Source organism: Mustela erminea, chromosome 4, assembly GCF_009829155.1.
Source record: "Mustela erminea isolate mMusErm1 chromosome 4, mMusErm1.Pri, whole genome shotgun sequence".
In the NCBI taxonomy this organism is placed as follows: Eukaryota; Metazoa; Chordata; class Mammalia; order Carnivora; family Mustelidae; genus Mustela; species Mustela erminea.
The window spans coordinates 103,815,910-103,834,928 of record NC_045617.1 but is presented as its reverse complement, the minus strand read 5'-3'; the positions used below and the strand labels follow the sequence as shown (position 1 = coordinate 103,834,928).

The window sequence follows — 19,019 nt, the reverse complement described above, 5'->3', positions numbered from 1 at the left end:
ACAAAGAAATTGACAAGGATTGGAACACACCACCTTAATTCAAAAGACATAAAACCTTCCATAAATAACTTAAATCCTTAAATTGGCTATAGAATACGAGGAGGCATAGGGAAACAGTTCAGTACAAAATACAAGGCAGATGATCTTCCTTTATAAATTATAGCTGACAAATATAAACATGTCACAAATCCACAAATCTCCAATACTCTGCCTCACTTCTTAAAATTCTACCTCAAGCAACCATATTTCAAAATATATTATTTTTTTTTAAGATTTTATTTATTTATTTGACAGAGAAAGGGAGAGAGATTAGGCGGGGGCGGGGGGAAGCAGGCTTCCTGCTGAATAGAGATGCGGGGCTCAATCCCAGGACCCTGAGACCTTGACCTGAGCCTAAGGTAGAGGCTTAACCCACTGAGCCACCCAGGTGCCCCCAAATCTATTCTTATCACTCAGTTTGATGGAGCTTTCCACGTAGTTTTATTTTACCAGATTTTTTACAGGGTTTTAGGAGTTGAATTTGATAAAATCACAAGTGGATGCTTCTGATTTTTGTTTCACCTGTCAATCACTAACTCATTTGTTTTTTGTGGTTTTATTTTGTTTTCTATTACTTTTGTTTTATTTGCTACCTAAAAGTCTTTGTCAAAGCAAAAAGGTGATTTCCACATTTCAAGGATACTACATGTATCAAAACATTTTTTAACTTATCAAACTTGACAGGATATATGAAATTTCTCCTTAAGCTACAATCATGGACTGTGATAACAGCAGGTAACCAATATATGTTAAAGCCTCTTTGTTCCTCTTAGTCTTCCTTACCCTCTAATCTCATTAATCTAACCATGGGTAATATTGGTTCTGGTTTGTTTGTTTGTTTTTTTCCTAAGATGAAAATAAAGCATATTGTCTTTTAATATTTAATCCAAAGCATCCATCCTAAGAGGATATAAGCAGAGATAGTTTAACATTAAATTATCTATATTGTTGGTTTTCAGGGAGGAAATGTGGCTAAAGTCTCCATTAATGTTCCTGCATCTTCTGTAAAGGGGAAGGCCCATAGAGATAAGACCCACTGCAATCACTCTAGGAAATGCCTCCTTTAGTTTCATATCAGGCTTGGTAATCAGTGACCACGAACGATGAATTCAGAAAGGTGGGCAAAATAAATAAATTATCATCAAGAAGACAATCAGCATGTGCCAGAAATACAGAATGTACTTTGATTATAGTGGTAAATGTTAAGAAAAATCTCTGTCATATGAACCGAAGGTCTCAACAGCAAACCCAATCCTAATCTCAGCCAACCTTTCTACCTGTCAGCACAAACAATGAAAAATCCAAAACTGAATATGGAGAACTGAATTTCAAACTTCTTTTACAGTTGTATGATATAAAAATTCAAGTAATATTACTACATAGTGTCATGTCTTTCATGACCTCAACTGGCCACATTCTATATTATAGGACAGATGCTGGATCTCATAATAAATAACCAGCGAGTTTAAAATCTGTCAAATTCATTGCTCCAGGTACAGAATTTTGTCCCAGATCTTAAAAGCTAAACTCATCCAGTTCAAGGTAGAAGTTCACAGTCTCTGGGAATAATTCTTGTGTACTAGATGATGTTAATGAAAGAGACAAATTAGGAACTTTATCAAGAACTCTCACCATGAAGACAAGAATTAAAGGGTAATTGATTTAAAAATATATTATTTAATAATAAGATGCAATAAGAAAATAGGTAAAAGAACTTTTTTAAAAAGTGAGAAATGAACTGAATTCTCAATTAGCATTAAATATTAAGAGTTAAAAATACTGACATAGACATGAGATTTGAGACATAAAGTCTTTGCCAATAGAATAAAAAAGGAGTGCAAAAGAGATAATGGATTTTTTAAAATGTTAATGTAGAAATAGAAAATGTAAAAATATGTAGGATTCAAGCTTAGAAACAGAATTAAGCACTAAAAGAAAAAAGTAAGTAATAGTAAAACTATAAAAGAATGGGAAAATATATTTGAAACAATGAAAATACTGTTTGAGAATTTAAAAAAAATGTAAGACAAAAAATAAAATAAACAATTAAAAGCAGAAATAAAACATTTGCAGTCTAATAATAACCAATATTTCTCAAGTGTTTTCAATTTATTATTATTCCTCCTGATCATGGGCTGTGGCATAAATGAAAATTTCTATTTCTTTGTGTATATACTATAATCTCAACTTTATGAATGCTCCTCCTGAGTAACCTTTTGGCTTTTAACCATGATTGTCTCCTTTCTAAAATGTGGATGGCGTTATACCTCCTCAAAAGTCTCTCATGAAACGCAAATGAGTTAATTCCTATAAAAACCTTAGAACAGTGGGCATCCCAGATTCAAGGAGAGGAGACATAGATTCTGTCTCAGTGGGGGAGTGGCAACATCACATTGCAAAAGAGCAGGTGAGGTGGGAGGTGTTGCGACCATCTTTTGAAACACAATCTGCCACAGGAAAAATGCAATAAAAACATACTACAATGATTACCAGAGCGAGTGGGTGAACACAGTGCATGAGATGGAATAAGGGGAAGATGGAATATGTAACTTTACATAGTTAAAAGAAAATTTTTTTTGGAATCAATTAAAAAACTATTTTAAGGAAGCCATACTTTCTTTGAAACATGAAACAAATATTGATTAAATGGGCAAATTTTTCCTTGGGACCATTGACTACATTTATGCTCCTTAAGCTCCATATCAGAGAACATCAGTTACAGAGAACATCTCACTCCACTTCCAGGTTTATGTTTCCCAACAAAACAACTGAAATTCCACCAAGACATCCTTGCAGTGTTAGGCCATTCTTCTGGAATCACACCACAATTCAAACATTAAGATCACTGTGTGTGATCACACACACACTCATCCTAATATACCTAGTATGCTTCTTATAAGTTATAAGTTGAGGTGAGAAATTAGAATCTCCTAATCATCTTTGTAAGCTGTCATTCATATTTTTATACATAATGTCATATATGTTATTTTAAAAAAATATTATTAAAATGTCTGATGCTTAAATATATTAAAAAACAAATACATGTCACTGTTACTAACATCTGGGAAGATGGATGCCTACCTGCCCTTTGCTCAGATAAAACTTTAAGAAGATCCTGTTTTAAATTTCAAGATCTCCTAACACATGGTTCTTGATTCAACTATGTAGAACTCAAAGCAATAATTCTAGCCTCCATCTGCCCCCAAAATGTATGAAACAAAACCTCAAATATAAAACCACAACTTCTCTTATATCCTTTTGGGTGACAGAGTAGCTGAGGCATGCTATCACTCCCAGGACAGTACTAGCCTCTATTTTCCTATGAAGCTCCTTAATCCTACTCAGTTCAAAAACCAAGGCCCCATGGAGCCTGAGCAGAGCCGATGAGAGCCTTCTAGGACCCATCTTTGTCTCCTCAAATCCTGATTTCTGAGGACCTCTGCTAATCCCAGTGCATGGTTAGATCATACAGGTTGTTTTGATAGCGGGATTTCTGGGCTACTTTTTCGGTCAAAGATCTACTCAATAACTTACCAAAGATGCTATGGAGTAATGTAAGCAAGTAAAAAAATCAGGTTGAAATAAGCAGCTGTTACATAACAGAGTATATCACATGGGATCCATCTCCAGAAAAGTCAGTTGGCAATGAAAGCCCACTCTGGCTCTTCTAGTAAGATTTGATGATACCCATGTGCATTCCTGACTCAAGTGACATCACCTTATCCTGATTTCAGAACATAATGAATTATAGTCATTAAATGCTAATATAAACCCTGCAACTTGGTGCAGCCACTTTGGAAAACAGTGTGGAGATTACTCAAAAAATTAAAAATAGAGCTACCCTATGACCTTGCAATTGCACTACTGGATATTTACCCCAAAGATATAGATGTAGTGAAAAGAAGGGCCATATGAACTTCAATGTTCATAGCAGCAATGGCCACAATCACCAAGCTGTGGAAAGAGCCAAGATGCCCTTCAACAGATAAAGAAGATATGGTCCAGATATACAATGGAATATTATGCCTCCGTCAAAAGGATGAATACCCAACTTCTGTATCAACATGGACAGGACTGGAGGAGATTATGCTGAGTGAAATAAGTCAAGCAGAGAGAGTCAATTATCACATGGCTTCACTTACTTTGGAGCATAAGGAATAACACGGAAGACATTGGGAGAAGGAGAGGAGAAGTGAGATGGGGGAAATCGGAGGGCTAGACATATCATGAAAGACTGTGAACTCTGAGAAACAGACTAAGGGTTTTGGAGGGGAATGGGGTGGGGGGTTGGGTGAGCCTGATGGTGGGTATTATGGAGGGCACGTATTGCATGGAGCACTGACTGTGGTGCATAAACAATGAATCTTGGAACATTGAAAAAACAAAATTAAATTAAAAAAAATATATATATATACACCTTACAGTTAAAGAAACCTCCAAAACTATATACCATATCAATTAGCATACTGAGAAAAAGTTTTTTTGGTTTTTTTTTGTTGTTTTTTGTAGCTCTTAATGGTACTTTCTCAACACAGATGAGAGGAAAGTCATTAACATATGCAAAACGTGACCATTTAGTAAGGAAAATGATGTGTGGTCTAGGAAATTCCATGCTTTCCTTTGTGGTCACATCCACCACTGAGCTGCCATCCCTTCTATAGTATCTATCTTTTCAAATATTTTCCTTTAAAAGAAATCTCATTATGTCCACTACCTAGGCCAAATCAACCATTGCAGTGTATAATAATTTTCCTATATTTTCTGATAGGTGCATTTTACCATGACAAATACTGCATCTGGTGTTCAGTTACAGCAACTGGAAATGTAACAATTTTTACACCATCTCTCAAACTAATCAGAATGCTTAATGGCTTTTTAGATACACGTGGATGTAAGATCATGAAGTTCCAATAAGCTCGTACAGTAATTTTCCCCTTTTTATTTCTTCCTCTTTTTCTTCTCTTAAAAAAATGTCTCAGAATCAAAGCCAAAGCAATTCCAACAAAGTGTTCTAGAAAAAGAGCCACATTATTACTCATCTGTCAGTCTAAATTATATGCCTCTATCATCCTCCCCACCTTGAAAATAGACTCTTTAATAAACAAAAGAGGGAGAAATAAATAGGTTAACCAGGAGAAAGGTCATGCCTTGTCTGTTGTAATACAGTCTGATCACCCAAAGTGATTGATTTCTTAAAAGAATCCATATCTGTGACTCTTATAGACATCCTGCCATCCTACAACCATCTACAAGTAGCTTGCACTTCTAAGGTCATTCAGACTGCTTGAATCCCTGTGGTTCTCTTAGGAAATCCAAGATGTTAAGTAGTTCCACGTTTTTTGTAGAGTGAGGTTTTCAGTCCTTTTTTTCCACTCAAGGAAAAAAGAAAAAAGGAAAAAGAAAAGCTATGAAAATGGAAATATTAAATAAGAATGATTTAACAAAACTATGTACTTTTGCAAATCAATACTTTTGCCTCCATCATTAAGGTAAAATCAAGGAAAACTATTTTCATTATTATAATCAATTTATTTCTATTTCTATTTTTATTTCTCTCTCCCTCTTTCTCTCTCTCTGAAAAAAAAAAAAAAAAGTGGTAATGAAAATTGAATACACTTGGCACTTTGACCCAGGCAAAACAGAGCTAATTCAAAGGAACCATTGATTATTTTTTACTGCTTTGTATTAAAACAAACACAAACAAACAAACAAACAAACGAACAACCATTCTATGACTTCTCCTCCATTCTTATCTGGTACAGTTTTTCTTCGCTTCCACATAGATGGAATCTTTCTCTTCTTTTCCAGGAACACCATTATATAGGATTCCTAACACTGTCCTAAAATCAGCGAAAATAATAAGCATTGGGTTTCTACCACAGCAGCTATCTGATTTACCTTCTTCCTCAAATAAAACAGTATAAGAAAAATAAACCAGAATCAAAGAAAAGTAAAAAATTCATTCACACTATACTAATTGTTTCCCATCTATTTTGTTCTGATATTTTTCATAACAGCCACTCTTCACTACCATTGTTACTAACACCACAACTACTGGTGATTATTTATCATGGAAAAACTAAAATTTAGTCCAATGCAATTAACCTTAGTTTTCCCTAATAATCTAAGCTCTCTCTTTATGTAACTTAGTCTCTGTTTTTATGACTCCAACATATCTTCCATGTCCTATTCATCCCTCCCCTCTCCTCTACAAAATGGCATCAGGTGAATAGGGAGGGGTGTGACATACAAGGCATTAGAGGTTGGGAAAGAGAGCCAGAATTTCACTAGTCAGGTAAATATTTAATCATATATATTTTTATTTTTTGGTGTGAGGGATGATTTTTTCTTTTTTGTTGGCTCTAATCACTAAAACCCTTGAACTCACCCATTTGTCTCCAGTCATATAGTATAGAATAGTCTCTAGACTCTACCTCTAAGTACCTGCACAGCGTTCCCCAGAGCACACAGATGTTTCCAGATCCCTTTAGTAACCAGCTATCTGAAACTGAGATATCGAACAAACCCAATATGATCAAAACATAACTTCTTAAAAATCCTTCTTTCTTAAACATTTTTTAGATTAAGAAAATCTTCTTCACCCTGCCCTTAAGACTCTTTGACACTTAGAAGCAATTCTTCAGTCATTACAACTCACAAAGTTTCTAATTTGATAAATTAAGCTATTCTAGACGATAATCAAAACTCAAAACATTACTTTAACTAGCATCTCCTCTCCTCCCCCTTGCTGGGGCCTGAGCTGCCCACTTGCAGTGGGAAAGGAGGGCGGTGGTCCTCCTCCTTCTGTGCTTAATCCTACTCCTCTTCTTCCATGAGCTTAGGAAGGAAAATTTAGAACTCTCCAAGGTTGGGCCCTGAGGAAGAAATGATTAAGCAATGGTAGATCCCATTGTTTTCTGCCGAGAAGGTCTTCAGGAAAAGGTGTTTAAGACTGTCTCTTCTTGGGATGCCTGGGTGGCTCGGTTGGTTGGGTGGCTGCCTTCTGCTCGGGTCATGATACCAGCATCCTGGGATTGAGTCCCACATTGGGCTCCTTGCTCGGTGGGGAGCCTGCTTCTCCCTCTCCCTCTGCCTGTGCTTACTCTCTCTGACAAATAAATAAATTAAATTTAAAAAAAAAAAAAAAAAAAGACTGACTCTTCTTTACAGGGGAGCTAATGTGCTCCTTAGAGATGGCCTTCACTGAGAACTTCCACTTCTATCCCTTTGACCAATGCCCTTCCTGGGCCCTCAACTTTTACAGTGTCTCGTTCAATTTGGACTCTCACTACTAAAACACCCTTAACCCTCCCAACTCTGGGCAAGATCTTGTTCCACATGGGCTACCAGGGGAAACATACATGCTTTGTCCCAACATTTCTAGGAGAGCTGGCCAGTTCTCACACTGCCACCTCTACCTTGCTGTCATAGACAGGCACAGTTCTTTACAAAACCCAAGTGCTGGGAATGCATTTCAAACTCTGAGTGGTCCCATTAAAGCCCCTCTCAAACTGAGCCTTAAGTGAAAATGATAGAAACACCTCCCCCTCCACAGACACAGGCATGCATGCACACATATACGCATCCCTTTCCCCCTCAACACTCTCTTTATATACACTTCCTCTACCTTTTCCTAGTCTTGATGTACATAAGGACCCCTAGATGAGAGGCTATAAGATGTAAAATTTGGTATTTTCCATTTCTTTTATAAATTCAGTATATGGTAATCTAGAAACTAATTTTAGAATTTTACACAATTTCTATTTGTGTGAGTCCCAAAACCTGAATTGTGCTTCCTTTTATACATCTAACTATTGTTCCTTTGACTTATGTCATCCCCCATGTGTTATGGCATTGAACAAAAGCTGATTTTCTCCTAAATTCTTGTAGTCTTCCTAATAAATTCAGAGAAGCTGGCCACACACTTGCATATTCCTGGGCTGCTTCCCATACTATTTGATTAAACTGAAGTAAAGCTCCTCCACATCAAAGTTTAGAGAAGAAGAGGGAGGAAATCAGACATCCTATTAACTGACTTTCCCATTTCCCTGCCTTCCTGTCCATGATCCACCAGGATCAGAAGGGGGGGATGCTTTCCTCTAGTTCTTTCTGAGGGTCTGTGGCTGTCTTCTCATACCCTTTCATTAAGACTTCCCGGCATTTTTACCTGGGAACAAAGCGATAGTATTTCTGCCAGGATTTTGTAATAAGCAGCAGACCTATTGAAGCAAATGTTCTCTATTATATGTATGGATACTAAGATTGCCTGAAATTTTGCCCTTATAAAATCATGAAGATTTTTTTTTCTTCCCTTCCTAATTGTTAAAGTAGGAAATGTGACAACCTCTATAGTTAAATCCAAATGTGGCTTATTACCAGAATCACATGGGGAGAGCTTTAACATACTGATTCCTGGGGCACCTGGGTGGCCCAGTAGGTTAAGACTGCCTTCAGCTCAGGTCACGATCTCGGGGTCCTGGGATCAAGCCCCACATCAGGCTCTTTGCTCGGCAGGGAACCTGCTTCCCCCTCTCTCTCTGCCTGCCTGTCCACGTGATCTCTCTGTCAAATAAATAAAATCCATAAATAAATAAATAAATAAATAAATAAATAAATAAATAAAATACTGATTCCTGTCCTCTCACCTCTCACCAACAGATCACTGGGACAGAACTTCTAAGGCTAGGGTTGGGGATCCTATCTCCCACCACCCATGATTCTGAGAGTCAACCATGCTTGGCAACTACTATTTTCTATTAAAACTGAAGTCTCTATAGGGGTTATAAACTACTCCACAGAGAAGAAATATTAGGTATACACAATGAGAATCCTCCTAAGACTTTCAATTTTAATCTCCTCCACATTTCCAGCAATTTCCAGAATATGAGGATTCACGGACATTTCTAAAGTTTTGCTACTGATCAGTAATCAACACAAGCCTATTAATTAAGCCTTAATTTTTGGAAAGCCTAACATATACTACTCTACAGTAGTTTACACAGTACTTTCATAATAATAATTGGAATTGATTTTGGGGTGAAATTTTTTTATTGCCTTGCTTTCATCTGTAGGATGGTCATAGAAAGCATTAATAGATTTTGATATACATTTTCCAAAATGCTAAAGGAACAAAAGCTGAATAGCTCTTTGAAAAAAAAAATATATATATATGATTCTCACACGGTAAGAGAATTCAAAATCCTCTTGATGTCCAAGGGATGTATAATATGTGAATGGAATACACCCAACGTTTTTAATGCCTAAGCCTCACAACTAAGTCAGAAAGAGGAGGATGTTATTATCAAGAAGCTTTTGAGGATGAGAGTCTTCATTGTACCTATTCCAAAATACTTGCTGCTTTTACACAATGACACAAAAAGAGACTTAGGATAAAAATTTAAAAGACTCCTATCTTAAGAAGTTACACCTCCTCGTGCTAGCCTCTTTTGAACAAATAAACTTGAATAGTTCAGATACAACTCAAAAATTCCTAAATCATAATCTGAAGATGGTTTTAACATCAATTGTTCCTGCAAATAACAATAGGGGGAACTTTTGTTGTCTCTATATATAGTCATTGTTTCTGCTATGGCTTATGCTTCAAAATTTAGAAGGCAAATAAAAAATATTTAGAGGAAAAAAATAGAGAAAACAGACTGTATCATGTTTACTCCCAGATTAAGGGAAACTACTGTTACCTTTCCCAGAGTTAAATATATTATACCCTGGGGTTTTAAGAAACTACTTACAAAGAAATTAATTCTAAGGCTATAGTTATGTGGAATAGTGATTTGCCAACTTACGTGAGAAACAAGTCCCTTTAGCAATCTAAAATCAAGGGGAAGTAATCAGAAGTTTTGTTTTAGGTGTTCTCCCCCAAAATAACACTTTTAATCTCTTTTATGCCCGTTTTTCTTGCAAGTCTTTTGAGATCAATCACATTAGTAAATGTTTCAGGTCTCCAACAATCTCAGAGCATTTGTAGCTGTATCTTCATAAGAACCATCTTGTAGCTCACAAGCTCAGTTCTGGAATATTTTATTTTATCTGGACACAGTAGATCTCTCAGAGACTGATAGTATTTCTCACAGATGTTACCTAATGGTTTTAACACTGTGCCTCAGCAAATGCATATTTGAGTTAACCTGTACTTTAAACAGTTTAATTGGAACTTAATTGCTGGACTTCTCTTCCCTAAAAAGTTGTCCTTAATGGAATTCATACAGCAGTGGAGTTAAATGAAGTGATTCTAAATATTTATCAGGAGTCATAGCTACTTTATTGAGGACCTACTGGGATTTTTTGACTCTGACATTTGCCTTTACATCCATTACCGTAGAATAAAGTAAATAGATAGCTTTTTTAGGTTATCAATTCCATCACATTATCAAAAATGGTCTCCAAGATGGTATTCCCTACTCCTACCAGGGGGTACACAGGCAATCCATGTGAGTTGAGAAGAAAATATAAACTTTTCTATTTATTTTTTCATAAAAAAAAGAAAATTTAGCTTTAACCATTTTCTAGCCCTTAATATTCAGAAAAACATTCACCTTCTCATCCACCCATGTATCAGATAGTCTGTGACAAATAGGACATAAGGTACCTCGAGGGAAAAGAGTTGTTTCCCAATGTCGAGAGATTAAAAATAGGGTCACACCTGTATGCTTGCCTATGGTGTAGTGGACAGAGTAGACTTGAAGTGTGATTAGCTATGTAGATTTATCGATTTTTTTTCTAGTTTTATCAAAAGAACTCTTAAAAACTAGACGGTAGTTTAAAAATACTCCTGCAGGGGTGCCTGGGTGGCTCAGTCAATTAAATAGCTGCCTTTGGCTCGGGTCATGATCCCAGAGTCCTGGGATCGAGCCTACATTGGGCTCCCTGCTTGGTGGGGAGCCTGCTTCTCCCTTCCCCTCTGCTGCTCCCCCTGCTTGTGCTCTTATTCTCTCTCTCACACACACAAAAAATTAAAAAAAATTCATTTTAAAAATAAATTTTTTAAAAACTAAAAAAAAAAAAAAAAGTAAAAATACTTCTACAAAGACCACAGCTTGAATACAATACTAACAATGTAAACATGGGTGAACAATAAACGGCAGAGTGTATACTGTTCCTTACATGAGTTTTTCATTATAGAATGCAAACAAATAATTATAATCTGGCTACCAAAAAGAAATTGAATTTATCACAAATGGTATTTCAAATACGGATTTACATTTACTATGATTAGCAATGCTCCATTTTAACTCTCTGTAAGTGCCATAAACTATCAACAAATTATACCATCATTGATTGACAAGATATTTAAAATAATTTATTTATTTATGCTTAGCTTACTTTGTATTTCTGTGTGCATTTTTTAATGCACATAATATAGTGGTAAAATGGTGAATGTACTTAATATATAAGCAAGTAAATATATATAAAGATATTCAGGGAATGTATTCTAAAAACATTTTACCAACAAATGTATTACTAAAATAGTTTACAGACCATTGACCTACAAAATGGCAGGAAGAAGATACAGTAGAAAATATTAAGTAACCCATAAATAAGGGGTGTGTGTGTGTGTGTGTATATATATATATATATATATAGTTGGGATATATTTTACTCTTTTTATACTTATTCTGAATACAAATGTGCTTTATGTTTTGGGAATACATAACAAGCTAAAAATACTAAGTCCCACACTGAAGATTTGACTTAGAGAGAGCTTAAAATTCCTAAATAGTCCTTTTATCTTCCTTTCTTCACCATATATTTTTATTGCCCAATTCAAATTCTCAGGAATCACTCCTGAGATGTTTTTAAAAAAAGAAAAAGGCAAAAAAAAAAAAAAAAACCAGAACTTGAGCAGCAATACAATTAGATTCTCCTCTGTTTCTGGTTTAAGGAAAGCCACACTTACTTAATCCCAGATTAAAATATGCCCTGAGGAACTATGGAAGTATTAGTAGGAAACTATCTCTGTGCTAATTTTCCAAGCTATGCTTGAAATTCAGGCCCAGCCCTCAATGCCCTCTGTGGAGTGAAGGAGTTGTCACTAACAACATCAGCACTTCCAAGGAAGGTTGAGATAATGGCTGCCATCACCTGAGAGCAGCAGAAGAAAAAAAGACGGTAGAACTAAAAGAAAAATAAGAATCTTGGAACACTGAAAAAAATAATAATAATAAAATTAAGATGTTAAAAAAAACAAAGAATTTAAAGATCAAGGACTTTGACTCTAGAAATAACAAAACTCCTTGTGTTTATAATAAAATCCAAAACAAGACACCTATAAGCCACTTACCACCCAATCAAATGTCTCATTCTTTTATAGAAGTTAAAATATTCTCAGTGAGTTGACCTTTTCACTTTACTACGAGTTTCCCTAAGGGTAAGTCTTTAGTAGAAATAATTTGATTGAGGGTTCCTACTTCAAGGGTGGCAAAAACCTAGCTTTCCCTTGCATATGAAAGCTGCCTTTTCTTGTCTCCTATAATTTTAAAAGGTATTTTAAAAATGTTCCTGAGATCAGACTTTATGTGCAACATGTCACAAGAGAGTGAATATTTATGATTAAATTGCTCTTCTAAAATGTATCATAAAATCAGGTTTATAGTAAATGTTCTTCAGACCATTAGCTACCATAATTCTCTAGTCCTTTTCTTAGCTGTTTTATTAATAGTGTACAATCATCATTACTACTAACTGTTACTTGTTAAACACAGAGCCATCCGCTATAAGCCAGATTCTCCTCTTGCTCCCTGTTTTACAAAATACTTACAATATATAGCTTCAAGACCCATCTGTCTAGGATCCTTGAGGACCTTTTCTCCTAGGAGCAAGGGAAAGAGGCTCAACCATCTCTTCGGGACTTTTTGATTACTAGAGCTTATTAAGCCTCAAAACTCACTTTGGAGTTATAATTCATTTGGGGGGGGGATGTTTTTAATGAACTAATCTCCTGGTAACTTGCTGTGCTGAAGAGAAAAAAATAAAAAGGAAACTGACATTCAGAAAGGACAGAGAAAGACTGGAGGAGGAAAACCCAGAAACAAAAGAGAGGCCGTTTCCTTCATGCATTATTACTTTTGATGTCAGTGTAACCTTACAAAGTCCAGTTAGTAAAACTGACAGCAGTGGGTATGTTTTACTTTCAGACTCAGTCGTGTGCTATCAAGAGTAAATGGAGGCACCTTCTAGAGGTCTCTGACAGTCCCAGAGGAAATCTTCCTGCTTCCTCACTGAAGCCCAGAGGGGGAGGCTCATGGCAGTTCAGCTGAACCAGATTGCTTACGTGATGAGGATGGACAGCAGGAGGAGAGCGAAGCGATTCTGCACAGTGGACGGCGAATAATCAAAGAGAAGACAGATAGCAGGAACTTCAAGGACTCAAGGGACACCATCTGAAGCAAAGTGACATTGATATCAACATCTAGGAAATGATAGAGGCAGATAAATTGCTCCAGCAAGAAAAAAAGAGATAGGATGACCCAGTTTAAGCAAAAAGTAATTTGCTAATCACAAGGTAAAGAAATAACACAATAGGCTCCTCTCTCATTCACACGCAGCAGGTAGGGCCGTTATCCAGATAAAGCAGTAGACAGGAAAGGAGCTCCACTCAAATGTAGCTGGTGCTCAAACCACAGAGGGCTTCTTTGGAACAAGAGCTCACCCCAAAGAAAAATTGGCAGCCAGTGCCACCTGCAGAGGAAAGATATATCTTCTGCAGGCACCCGCTCTCCAAAGCTGACAGGCTGATATATTCTGCTGAATAAATCGAAAAACTTTCAAGTGGTCTAAAAAAGGTAGTCTGAAGTAGACGGCACTGCAGGGATCCAATCAAGTTAAGAATGTCAGGAGCCCGTGGCAACATCCACACCAGGAGAAAAGGCCCCCAAACTCTGAGTTAAGTGCAAATGAGAAAATATCATGGTGTGTTTTGTTCCTTTGTGTGAGTATATTTTGGAATTTTTTTTCCCCATGGTTGTATGTTGTGATTTTTTTAAAAGATTCAAAATTGAAAATTGTTCTTTTCATATATGGAGAAAAGCAGACACAGAAAATACATATTCACGATGCACATATCGGGTGCATTACTTTTTCCTGAATTTTTTCTTCAGCTTTTCGACTCCACCTGGAACTGACTTTCTTTTCCTCCAGGCTCTGCACAAGCCCCATCTCCTTCGTAAATCTTTCCCGAATGAATCTTGCATTGATCTCTCTTCTCCCTCAACTCGTAATTTGCTTATTGCTTGAACCATTCAATGCAGAGCTTAATTAAATACTGTCTTACCTTCTAATTTCTTCCTCTGGGTAAATGTCACCTCCCCAACAAAACTACAAGATCTCTGTAAGCAGGGTTATGTCCAACACATATATTCCCTCAACCAAGCCAGACATCCATACTGAGGGTTTGTCTTCTATCATCTACTTCAAGGAGTGTGAGAAAGGCCTCCTTATTCAAAAATGTCTCCCTTCTTCTGTGTTTATTTTCTTTGAGCCAAAGTATTCATTCCTCACCCTGAGGTTCCTAGGATGATTTATACATTACACTGTTCCATAATGAAATGCAACGGTAACCCTTGGGACTCCCAAGACCTGGATTTTACTCCTAACTCAGTCACTTCCTGATGATGTAATCTTGGCAAGTTATTTATATCTTCAGTGGTTTGTTCATCTACAAAATGCAGAAATAACATTCTACTCATGATTGAATGACAACTAAAAGAAAAGATACATGTGATACTTAGTCCATAGTTACTGCTTAGTAAGCATTAGCTTTGTTAGCAATAATAGTAACAGTAAGTGCTAAGAGATAAATGGTCTGAGATTTAACCCTAAGGCTGACAACTGATCCTGCTGGTTCCATGCTACCAGAGATAACTACACCACTGAGTCAGAGACAATGGACTTTGCTGATCACAAAGCAGCAAGAAGTCTAAGCATTCTGTTAACATCGCTTCTGCTCACTCCTCAAGTTCCATGAGCTTTGGGTCATCATCCAGAAACTCTGAGCCTAGGAAACCCAAATCTCTTATAACGGACTGCAAATGAACTTACCCAACCTTTGCTCTGGAGGGGGAATGTTATCCTTTCTATAATTAGTCTTCAGGCCTACCCTCTGCTCCAGAAGGAAACACTATCTTCCAAGGCAGTTTGCTGTACAAACATCCCTAAAAAAATAAGCCGGGACCAAGGCTGTCAGTGCCATCATTCTCAGTGTGTACAGGAAACAAGCAATCCATGCAGAACTGTCTCCCAACAAAAGTTACCCCCTACTAGCAAGGACCTTACAATCCGCAGGAAAAGAGAGAAGTACATTTAAATACTGAAGGGGGAGGGAAATAGGTACTATTCAGAAAATGACTGGATACAAAAAAAGCATGCAATAAACAAAATACCATGTAGCTTTACAGAAGTGTGGAGCCATGTATCAACTAACACGAAAAATGTTTCTGATACATTGTTAAAGAAAGTGGATCTGAAAGATAAGCATATAGTCTCCTCCCATTAACATTTTCATAAATCATTATATGGTATAGTGTCAGTGCTCAACAAGTACATTTATTTATATAAAACATTAAATTCATAACACATGATATTTTTAAATACAGGTATCCCCCACTTTGCAAAAGTTCACATCACACCCCTTCACTTTTCAGGAAAGCCCTGCATTAGTACCTTTTTTCACTAGCTAAAAGTGTTCTTTTGCAGAGGGCCACTAGAGACAGCATTCACCGGCACCCCAAAGGGCAGAGTGACGCCGCCAAGCACCTCCCCCAGGAACTACAGGCAGCGTTTCAGCATCAAGCCCCCTTAGCGGTTAACTGGGTCGGTGAGACTGTCCTTTACCTTGACCTTGGTTGTGCATCCTAGCAAGATGGGTCCAAAGGTAACAGAAAAGCCTAAGAGAGGTTATATTTGGGGTCTGGGAACACTCAAGAATTTTTCTACATAAATTAACAGTAATTGCTTCTTCTCTTTATACCCTTTAGGCTTTTGAAAGTTTTCATAAGGATGCTCTACTTTTGGATAGCAGGGGAAACTTATATTGTCCTGGAAGGATATAAGGTTGGTCACACACTCCAACTTAAGAGCTGGGCATCAGAAGTTATCTAAAAAAGATAGGGAATCCAGGCAGGCTTCCTATAGGAAGTAATGATTGAGTAGACTTTTAATTAGATATAAAAAGAAGAAAATTCAGTAAAGACAGATGTGAACACACTAAAGTCACGATAGCTTGATGTATCCATGAAACTATAACACTGCCTGTGGTTTGATGTAGCTGGTATGAAAGATGAATGAAAGTGGGTCTAAAGATGTAGCCATGGACCAGATTAAAATAGCAACCACTAATGTGCACTAAAAGGTCAGGAGATCAAAGACAGACCTTACGTATTTCAGAATTCTGCCTAGTAGATCAAGCCCCGCTCAAAAAGCCAGGTTCAATGCTGTGCATATGCTGCTGCTTGTCGAAAGGGGATTTGAACTTAGAGTCTCTCCACTTCTCTTCATCCCTGGGCTACATTCATGGATCAAACTAGTATAGGATATCTTCACCTGGATTACCTAGGGCACCTCAGATTTGTCATGTCCAAAATGCATACATCATCCTTTCTTCCCCCATATACCTACTCCTTTTTCCATGTTTCCTTTTCAGGGACTGACACTGCCATCCCTCTTGTACCACACACCAAAACCCACTTCTCCCTGCACTCTTTTTACCACCATTCCCCTCCCTGCCTTCTCCCCTCCCCAACCACAGACCAGTCAGACATATTTTCTTTCTGTTACATCCACAAACTCTTAGTTCAGCCCCTTGCCATGACTCTCTGGATGCCTATAGCAGCCTCCTGCCAGGTCCCTACGAAGTATGTTCTACACAGTCACCGAGATGGAAGTGTTACCGGGCTCATATTCACTGGTACCTACAAGGTAGAGTTCATGTTCCTTCTCGTGGGATATGAACTCATTCGTGACCTGGCATGTTCTTCTTCTCCAGCTTTGCCCTGCCTGCCACCCTAGGGGCACTCTGCGTTCCCACATCGTAAACTACAGAGGTTCCTCAGAAAGTACCACGTCCTTCCATTCCTTCTAATCTTCTCACGGGCTACAGCCTCCACCCAGAAAGTTCTGTCTCTCCTCCCAGCACCCCTAGTCCTTACCTTAGCCATCTGGGGAACTATTTGTTATCCTTCAAGATCCAGAGGAAGCTTCTCCTGGGCAGTTAAGTGCTTCCTCCTGTGCAAGTAACTAGTGTTGCATGGAGCTTGCAGCCCATTCGGTACAAATACAGCAACTGACACATTGCTTTGATTATTTCTTTATATCTCACTTTGATATAAATATTTACTAGTTTGGGAAATCCTGGAAGGCAGGGAAAATATCTTACTCTTTGCATTTTTAATGCTCACCATATGATGGATACCTTACAAATGTTGGTTAAATGATTGGCTGGTTGGATAAATGGATAGATGGATGGTTTCTGGTTATTTGTCTATATTAGCACAACTCAAACTATTAAAAGAATTTTTCCAATAGAAGAGACATGTTGTCTAATCTCAGCTCATCTAGGGCTTTAATCTCTTTTTAAATACATGCACATTCATACACACACATATAAGAAATTGCTTAAACGAAGGTCTTGTTATAGGAAATATGCTAACTATTCACTGAAGCCAAATATATTCACTAAATGTAATAATTATTTAAAGAACATTTAGCGGGGCACCTGGGTGGCTCAGTGAGTTAAGCCTCTGCCTTTGGCTCAGGTCATGATCCCAGCATCCTGGGATTGAGCCCCACATCAGGCTCTCTGCTCAGCTCAGCAGGGAGCCTGCTTCCCCCTCTCTCTCCGCCTGCCTCTCTGCCTACTTGTGATCTGTCTCCATCAAATAAATAAATAAAATCTTTAAATAAATAAATAATAAAGAACATTTAGTCAAGTATGTCTATTTATTGCATGTTCACTAAAATCCTTATTTATCTTATCTTCCTATGATGTGTGTATTGTTATTCCCACTTTATAGATGAGGGAACTGCCTATTAGAGCATGTGAAGACACATGGTTAGGAACACTAATGCAGACTGGGACGTGAAACCACGAATACCTAACTTAAAGTCAATGCTTTCATCCACTGCTGGAATCAAATCATCAAAACTTACATTGGGAAAAAACTGCATAAGGGATGTTACTTTCTCTTACATAATTATAAACAGTATCAGTATTTTCTTGTACATGTTAAAGATAGGATTTAACCAACAGCTCCACCGTGAGTACAGCTGGAAAGCAATAGCAGAACTGGTCAATACAAAAATTCATTTTATACCACATAGTTTACACTGGTCCATTTATAGTTTGTTTGTTTGTTTGTTTGTTTTAAAAAGAGGAGTTTGCCAACAATAATCTGTAATTATTTTTGCAATGAATATGAATAAGTCAGCAATGTTTCTGTTTCAGGCCATGTTCTTTAAATTGTTTTCAAACAATCCCAAAACACTCCTAACAGGTTAGAGAACAGAATTCTCTGTAAATATTGTCATAAGTGTTTCTAGTTTTAAGAAATGATTTTTTTTTCTTCCCCTAATGAGAATGAAGAGTACGAATAAACTGGAGCTTAGCTACACTGTGGAGAATATTTTGTATGGAATTTGCTTTGCTCAGTTTTGTTTCACATAACTGCTTAGAGTATTAACAAAACCTAGAATCTCAAAATAAGAAAACACACATACATCTTACCTTTATAGACACTGTGGTAGACAGTCTTCAGGGTGATCCAAATTCCTGCCTCCCAGTGTTCACACTCTTATATAGTTCCCTCCACCTTCACGGTTGATCTGTGGGACCAAATGAATACAGAAGTTATAATATGTGACTTACAAAACTAGGTCATAAAAGGTATTTTGGTTCCTCTATCCTCCTTTCCCTTCTCTCCCATTCCCTCTCACTCTGGGGGAAGCTAACTTCCATGACATGAGCCGAACCC

The 19,019-nt window shown here is 37.2% G+C and overlaps 1 long non-coding RNA gene across 3 annotated transcripts in view; it reads right to left on the bottom strand.

The window, feature by feature from the left end:
• The window catches only part of LOC116588800, a 318,200-nt gene that overhangs the window by 290,565 nt on the left and 8,616 nt on the right, over window positions 1–19,019 (bottom strand). For all 3 annotated transcript variants that reach the window (XR_004285091.1, XR_004285092.1, XR_004285090.1), the window contains exons 2-3: window positions 18,773–18,870; window positions 15,094–15,206 (exon numbers count right to left, since the gene is read on the bottom strand). This is a non-coding gene — a long non-coding RNA (uncharacterized LOC116588800). The remainder of the gene's footprint in view (window positions 1–15,093; window positions 15,207–18,772; window positions 18,871–19,019) is intronic.